The 8995-nt window shown below is 30.1% G+C and overlaps 1 protein-coding gene across 1 annotated transcript in view; it reads right to left on the bottom strand.

Moving 5' to 3' along the window:
* Window positions 1–8766: 8766 nt before the first annotated feature.
* Window positions 8767–8995, bottom strand: part of LOC143066692 (2-oxoadipate dehydrogenase complex component E1-like) — a 65386-nt gene continuing 65157 nt past the window's right edge. The window contains exon 5 of the mRNA XM_076239518.1: window positions 8767–8855. The gene's annotated coding sequence lies outside the window, so the exon portion shown is untranslated. The remainder of the gene's footprint in view (window positions 8856–8995) is intronic.

Raw genomic sequence — 8995 nt, 5'->3', positions numbered from 1 at the left:
TAGTTATATAAAAATAACATGGTTATAAATTCTGATAAAACTTAGTGAATGGTCACAGTTACAAGACTGTGTTCCCAACAAGAAGAACGGGTTTTAACAATTGAAAATAATAGTTCTTCAAATAAACTAGAATGTGTTAGAATTGATCCTTATCTCTCACGTACAGTGCATATTCATAACTTATGTTCATCGATTTTACTGAAAACTATAGTTACCCTCTAATATAAAGTAAATATATGAAATAAATAGATATAAGTTACTAAAAAAAATTGGTTCTGTAAATATCCTTTTATTTCTGTATTCTTGTCTTTCATTTTTGCTTATTTGCTTTGTCTATATGCCTTTTTATGGTTTTTTCACATATGATGTGTCTCTTTACTTATGCATCCCGTCATTGTATTATTGTGCCATTGGAAATGTTTGTTCACATATTTGTTTGGTTTTATAGTGATTAAGATATCGATGACATATTTTTACTTATAACATGTATGTCTGGGGTTTTTTTCACACATCGTTGTCAATATAATGCAATATTTTTTAGACTGAGAGGTTTATAATAAGCTAGCTATAAAACCAGGATTAATCCACCATTTTCTACATAGAAAAATACCTGTACCCAGGAATACAACAGTTGTTGTTCATTCATATGATGAGGTTGACCTTTTTATCTTGCCTTTTTATTGGGGACTCTCCTATACAAAATTTCATCAGAGTTCAGTATTTTTCTGATTTCACAATTTCTAACAGTTATATTCTTCACTTATTGTCATCATTGTAAGAAGTGATTGGGCTAAAATTTACTAAGTGAGAACAATTAAATTGCATAAAAGAGCGACAAGACTTATTTCAGATGGCAGTCTACGTTCAGCATTAACACCACTGTTTAAACAGCTCAAGTTGAACAGAATTATAAAGCCCTTTAATATCTCAGTCAAACATTTAAAGAAATGCCTGAAATAACCAATATTTTTAAGGCTAAATAAAAGTTACTCCAATTCTGATAAATTCTGCTGTGTCCAGATAATTACCCAGTTCTTCAATAATGACATGATTCTTTTACTTCCAATTGTTTTGTTATCTTTACTTGTTTATTTGGTAAATTAAGCATTTGTGACCTTATTAGTAGTTAAGTGAAGATCACACTAATTGTCCTCTGGTCTATATTTATTATTTACCATATATTAACGGTTGTTATTCATAAATGCTATTTCATTATTAAACAAAATACATGAATTCATAATGTAATGGTCCTATTATTGCGAACCCAATCATAATTTTCCACAGATTCACCTGCAATTTACCTGTCTATTTTATCTCTTGTAAGTTCTTTTGTCCCTTCAAACAAATACAATCGCTATTGTTCTATGTGTAGTTTTTTTTAATTTGACCTTTTAATTTCTTTCCAGAGAAATCTATCACTCAATGATTAATTTACCTGCACAAATAAGTGAACTGTCGATGATAAAAAATACTTATCCCAATACTAGATAAGGACTCACAAAACTGCATGTTGTGTTGTATTCATTCAATATCAATAATACATTTTTAATGTGTTCAATATAAACACTGATTCAAAATATAAAAGTTGATTTCTGATCAAATATTCATTATACCTATTAAAATTTGCGTTTTTTTTGTGTTTGACGAATAAAAATTTGAATATTATTATTTTCAAATTAAGGTCTTCATAAATGTATTCTATAATTGAACAACTACAAAAACATGCAAATCCATTGTAAAAATACTAATAAATGTGACAGAAATATTTTTTTTTATAATCAGATTTTATATTGAACAAATTGGAAATAAAGAAATAATATTGAATAATTTCAATATTGCATACAGTTTATGTAAGTTAATAGAAGGATTTCAATCAAAAAAGAAGATCATTTTTTGTTAGGTAAATTAATCAATGAGTGAAAGATTTCTATTGGAATACATTTAAAGGTCCCAGTGAATAAACTAAACAGAGAACACAAGCTCTTGTATTTGTTCAATGGGGCAAATGAACTGCACAAAGTTTAAATGGACAAACAACTATCTGGTGAATCTGTGAAAAAGTATGATTGGGTTCGCAATAAGAAGTCCCAGTGTCTTATCTGAAAAAAATATGTATCTTTGTTCCTGATAAAGGTTGAAGGTTTTGAAACTGTTCGTAATTCTTTACATTAAAATTTTGGCATAACTGTTTTTGTTGTTATGTATAAAGTGAAATCACAAAAATACTGAACTCCAAGGAAAATTCAAAACGGAAAGTCCCCAATCAAATAGCAAAATCAAAAGCTCATACTACTCATCAAACGAATTGATAATAACTGTCATATTCCTGACTTGGTACAGGCATTTTCTTTAGTATAAAATGTTAACTATTTGGTGAATTTTGATTAAAATGTATAGTATAGAACTTAGGTATGGGTACAATATGATACATGTTATATGAGAATTATCTTTTGGTTAAGACAATTGAATACTATATATTTTTATTGTATGTTTAATTTGTATCAATGCAGCATATAGTTTAATTTTATGTAATTTTTATGCAAGTCCTATTAAGAACGAAACAGTAGCAAAACTTATGGATAATACTATGTCTTTAACATATTCAAAAGTGAGGAAAATAAGTTTCATCATTCAATTGGTTAAATTGTAAGACTGGGTAATTACAGTGATAGTAATTTTCTAGATATATTGTATTATTTTCATTTGAATATTGTATAGCAAACCACACACACCTTACACATTGTTTAAATGAAATGTACTGACATGCGCAGTTGAACGCATGTGTCACTTAAAATGACTTTTCAATAGAACACTATTTGTCTGATCGTAAACTGTTTTCACATGATCTTTGTAATTCCTTATGATATTTGTGAGCATCATCTTCAAGATTTTGCAGATGTTAAAAATCACTATCCTGGATGTTGATCGTTTTAATCTGCAGATGACACACATAGCTTTTTGGAGTTATTTATGTATCCTTATGTATCCGGTGGAGTTGTCTGTTTAGTTACATCAGGAAGATTTTAGTACCATGTTAAATATTTTTATTATATCATAAACATGATAAACTCTTACCTAAATTGCATATAATTATGATTTTTGGAATTTATCAAAGAATTCTGATATTTTCCAACTTTGCCAACATTCCAGCATTGATGTAATTTGAAGTTCTTTGGGCAGTTTAGTATTTTTATTTTTATTCTTTTGTCAAATTTAGAGATATTCCTAAAATTGTCTTAAAATATCTTTTGATTTAAAAGTTGTCAAATATTTAATTATCATATGATTGCTGGCAAAGCTTTGTTCAAGTTAGGTTTATTGTAATTATACATTTGAATTTGATATTGTAGTTCACTTCGACTATTAACATCAGTCTTTTTCTAATAATTAGAATTTAATAACATTTGTCAGTTAACATGATTAATGGATAGTTTCATTAAGGTACCAAAACATTAATAAACAAAACAGTTTATTAAAGGTATAAACTGTATTTCATTGTTAGTTATTATTCAGGACGAGGTCTGAATATAGCTAATGATAATATTAAACCTTCTTTTAAATTGGTGAGCTACACAAAACATTAGAGGCTCTAAAGAGCCTTGTGTCTCTAACCTGTATTTACTGATGCTTTGGAAATCATGTAAAATAAGATTAAAATCATAATTTATAGTATAAGATATCATTAGACACTATAATAAAATCTAAGATAATAGCAAAAAACTTCAAAATTTCCATAAAATTACTACCTCAGGGGCAGCAACCCAACAAATTGTTGTCGGATTTGTCTGAAAATTTCAGGGCAGATGTATCAAAATCAAATGAACATTTTTGCCACCTGTCGGATTTGCCCTAAATGCTACAGTTTAAGAGATATAAACCAAAAACTGCATTTTTCCCTATGTACTATTTTTTGCCAGGTCTGTCATCTTGGTTCGCGGACAGGGTCATCGGACACATTTTTAAACTAGATACTCTCGTGATGATTGTGGACAACTTTGCTTACATTTTGTCTAAGTAGTTTCAGAGGAGAAAAATGTTGTAATTTTTTTTTTTAAATTGGTAAAATTGACTATGAAGGGCAATTATTCCTGAAGGTATTATCTAACCATTTTGGTCATTTGACTTTTTTGTAGATCTTACTTTGTTGAATGTTATTGCTGTTTACATTTTATCTTTATCTATAATAATATTCAAGATAATAAGCAAAAACTACAAAATTTCCTTAAAATTACCAATTAAGGGGTAGCAACCCAACAACGGGTTGTCCGATTCGTCTGAAAATTTCAAGGCAGATAGTTCTTGACTTGATAAACAATTTTAATCCATGTCAGATTTCCATTTATGCTTTGGTTTCAGAGTTATAATCCAAAAAAATTTTTACTCTCATGATGATTGTGGACAAGTTTGGTTACATTTTGTCTAAGTACTTTCAGAGGAGAAAATTGTTGTAAAAAGAATTTAAGAAAAATTGGTAAAATTGACTATAAAGGGCAATAACTCATTTAGGGTGAATTCACCATTTTGATCATGTTGACTCAATTGTAGATCTTACTTTGCTGAATATTATTGCTTTTCACAGTTTACCTCTATCTATAATAATATCCAAGATAATAACCAATAACGGCAAAATTTTCTTAAAATTACCAATTTAGAGGCAGCAACCCAACAACGGGTTCTATGAGACATCTAAAAATGTCTACACAGATAGATGTTGACCTGATAAACAATTTTACCATATGTCAGATTTGCTCTAAATGCTTTGGTTTCAGAAATATAAGCCGAAATCTACATTTTACCCCTGTTCTATTTTTAGCCATGGTGGCCATCTTGGTTGGTTGGCCGGGTTTTTAAACTAAATACCCCAATGATGATTGTGGCCAAGTTTGGTTTAGTTTTGCCCAGTAGTTTCAGAGGAGAAGATTTTTGTAAAAGTTAAAGATTTTATGTTTCTTTTTATAGACAAGATGTTGATTCCAGATTATGGAAGGACTCTATTTTCCACCTAGCACTTCAGGCTAAGTTGTAATATTGTAATGAATTTGAAATTTCTTGAAATAAATATGTTTCAGTTACCTGTTTCTGTGTTTATTAAGGATAAACGAAAAACACGGGTGCCACATGTGAAGTAGGATTTGCTTACCCTTCCGAAGCAGCTGAGTTGCATACTATTGTTTGTCTGTATGTCGTTTTATTCTTTGCCATGGTGTTGTCAGTTTATTTACGATCTATGAGTTTGACTGTTTCTCTGGTATCTTTCATCCCACTTAAATGTTGTTATTTCTCATGTGTGTACTTTTACATTTTCTTACTTTACCGGACGTATGTGACCTACTCAGAGAGAGAGAGAGTATATTTGGCATTAAATGTTTAATGATTGTCAAGGAAACAACTATTCATCAGAGTATGAATAAATGAATGAGAGCAACTACGTCACCTTATTTTCATCAACAATGAGCAAAAACTGTCTATTAATTGACACCTAATTTACTTTATTTAACTTTGACATTATACAGTAGAGCTCCATCAACAGATTTTAATATAGACGTAAACAATAGTCATTGGCATTCATAGAATACTGATACAAAAGCTTTCACATACTTATGAAAGTAATAATTTTCGCATATATAAACTGCATATTCCATAAAGGGTTGTCAATACAAAGACTATAACAGAGCATCATCAAAACCTTGTAGAAGAGCTATGCATCAAAATGCAAGGTTATCGATATAATTTTTCCCCATTATCTCAAATAAGACTTTAACCATAAGTCTTTTCAATTTGTTTTTGAGCTTATTATGAAACAAACCCCTTACCAATCCATACTATCATACATGCATTTATGCATACAAGTGATTGAGGTAACATGCATCTCTATTGTGAAACATAACTGCTAATTTCCTTCATTTAAGGAAAGAAAAGTTTGACAAATACTTTCCCTGTACAATTTCAAACTATTGGCAAAAATGTGTAGCTTGCTGCACTGATTAATAAATCAACAAGATTGCACACGTTATCGTGCTAAGTATACCATACTTGAATTGTCAAAGTATTTAAAAACCTGCAGAAGATGCCTGGTAGAATCAAAGAAAAAGGAGTTCTAAAACTGCCCTACTGGTAGCAAAATAGGAAAGCATTCTGTTTTATAGTACTTGAGAAGTTTGTAACAAATATGTCTGATGTTATATAACGCACAAGGATTGAAAAATTTCAAAATGTTTGCTCAAACAGAAACTAGGTGACGTCTGACAGTTGAGAGAAGAACTCCCATATTAACAGGCAACACTGTTAAATTACTGACTAAATTTTAAGTTATTTTGATCAGTATGTACTTCCAAAATTGTCAATGATATACAAATGGAATGAACGGAGGAGCTTCTTATTAATTATAAAGCTATTTTGTTAAGATCTTTCTGCTAACATTGATAAAGGGAATATTTGTTAAATAAAAGAAGGAACTAGTTGACTGAAGGATACACAGTGAAGGTGAATGCAAAATAGTCAAAGATAACATTTTTGATTAAAAACTCATTCTAATATATTATTCACAAGAATCAAAACAACAACAGCAAGCAAGAAGAAAAGTATGTATACTTTATAAAACTTAAAAAATGTGATTAGATGAGATAAAAGTTCAAACATCTTTTCTGGCATGAAACTTAAAAAGGCTAAAGAAACAAAATTATAAACATTCAATGCATTTATGGGTTCATTATAATATCAATTGAATATAAGGACTAGGTAACAATGCCTGATTGCTAACTGGTTGATCTGTAAAATTCAGTTGCGAATTTCTCATCCATGGACTAGACTATTTTAATTCTAAATTATAAAACTTTTGTCACCGAATTACGAATAACATCAATATGTGGTAAAATTTTAGCTCTGCTTTTTTAAGACTTGTGATGTAATGTAAACACCGGTAATTTTAGTACAATGGTCAATTAAAAACTTGGACACATACACATGTTATCCCAGATATAAATTTATGCTGAACATAATCTTAACATACCAGAATTGTGACTTGAAACTAAGAAATATAAATTATGGATTCATTTTGAAATCAATGGCACATAAAGACTAGGTAGGACTGTTTGAATGTCGTTAATTTGACCATTAAAGCCACTGGCAAATATTTCATGTATAGACTAGAATATGATATTTCTAAATTATTTAATTCCGTCACTAAATTAGGAATAATACCATTGTCTGGTAAAGTCATAGATCTGCCTATTTATGAACTGTGATGTCATATAATTTTATTACAATGGTAAAAAAGAATGTGTCCCCAGTACACGGATGCCCCATAGGGAACATGTGTACTAAGTTTCAAGTTAATTGGACTTCAACATCATCAAAAACTACCTTGAACAAAAACTTTAACCTGAAACTGTCACGATTATTTTCTATGTTCAGTGAACCATGAAAAAGGAGGGAAATCACTAATTTGGCATTAAAATTTGAAAGTTCATATCATAGTGAACATGTGTACTAAGTTTCAAGTTGATTGGACTTCAACTTCATCAAAAACTACCTCGGCCTCATACGAAGGAACGGCCGAACAAACGAACAGACGGACAGACGCACAGACAAGAAAAAATAATGCCCATAAATGGGGCATAAAAAAGTTGCATGCATACACATGCTATCCCAGATTTACATTAATGCTGAACATATCTTTACATATAATTATTGTTCTTTAGCTGAAGGTATCCTCGATGATTTGTATAGTTTATTGGCTATGTAATTCACCAATACCAGTGGCAGGAGAACCTAAATGATCTCTTCTAACATACCGTAACTGCAATATAATAAAACAAGTTTAGTAAGTAAAGTTCTGCATATAAGTGACATAAAAAGAGGGTCAGGATGGAGACTTTTCGTGTCTGTATTTTTATATTTTTGTAATAATTAACTATTGTTAATATTCTAGAACAACATTACGACATTTCTGAAGTTATTTTGTTTGGCCCATTTTGCTTATTGTATATTTTGTGCCATCTTTGCTTCCCAAGGGTTACAATCCACTCCTGTTCTCTTCGCCCTTGGCAGATTAAGCCAACATTTGTGAAAACAATGTTGCGCCATCTATTGGAAGATTAAAGTCACGCCATTCTAAATACATTATTCTTGACTAATGGTAGCACTTGAACTCTTCAATTTGGAGACAAAAACACGGTAGCGTCAAGATTCTACACACTTGATAAAGCTGGAAACGGAAATATACGTCAACATTCATGCATTTTTGCATGAAACATACACAGGAACTTCTACTAATTTATGAAAAACATTCAAAATATAGTGGTATGTTTATAGAATGTAAAAACTTGTTGTACAATAAACACGTGGCAATTGTTAACAAAAACTTTCTACATTTACACGTGATCATGCTATAGGCGTTTTTGATTGGATGCAGCGAGTTTCAACTGCAGCCAATAAAAATCCTTACCTTGTGTCTTCGAAATTTTTTCTCAATTCGCCAAGGGTGAAGAGAACGGGAGTGGATCGTAACCATTGGCTAGCGAAGAAGTTTTTGTGTATGTTTTTCTAAGAATCATTCATGCAAAGCTTATGATGTAAAGAAAATGTGAATAAAAACTGAAATTATTATTTTGTATAAAAAAATTCAAACAAGCAAATTAAGTTTTAAATACAATATATTTTTAATTTTTTTTTAAATACTGGTATATTATCAAAAAATCTATTCAATTGAAAGAAATCTTTTTTTTATAAACGACATACAGTATAAAAAGATAAATTTTAAAACCATACCGTGCATCCAACTAAATTATTAAACCTAGGAGAGACAAATGTCCATGCTCCCATATTCCTGTGTTCTTCCTGACTCCAAAGGAAATCTGAAATGTAATAACAAATATTCTGGTATATAAAATATTAAACTTGGCATACTGTGGATTATTCTTCTAACTGTTAGCTTTTCAAGATATAACCTTCCATGCTCCTGTGGTGTAAATCAACCATTAATCAATCCATCAGT

This window comes from Mytilus galloprovincialis, chromosome 3 (genome assembly GCF_965363235.1).
Source record: "Mytilus galloprovincialis chromosome 3, xbMytGall1.hap1.1, whole genome shotgun sequence".
NCBI classification, from domain to species: domain Eukaryota; kingdom Metazoa; phylum Mollusca; class Bivalvia; order Mytilida; family Mytilidae; genus Mytilus; species Mytilus galloprovincialis.
This window is presented reverse-complemented; position numbering and strand designations above follow the sequence as displayed.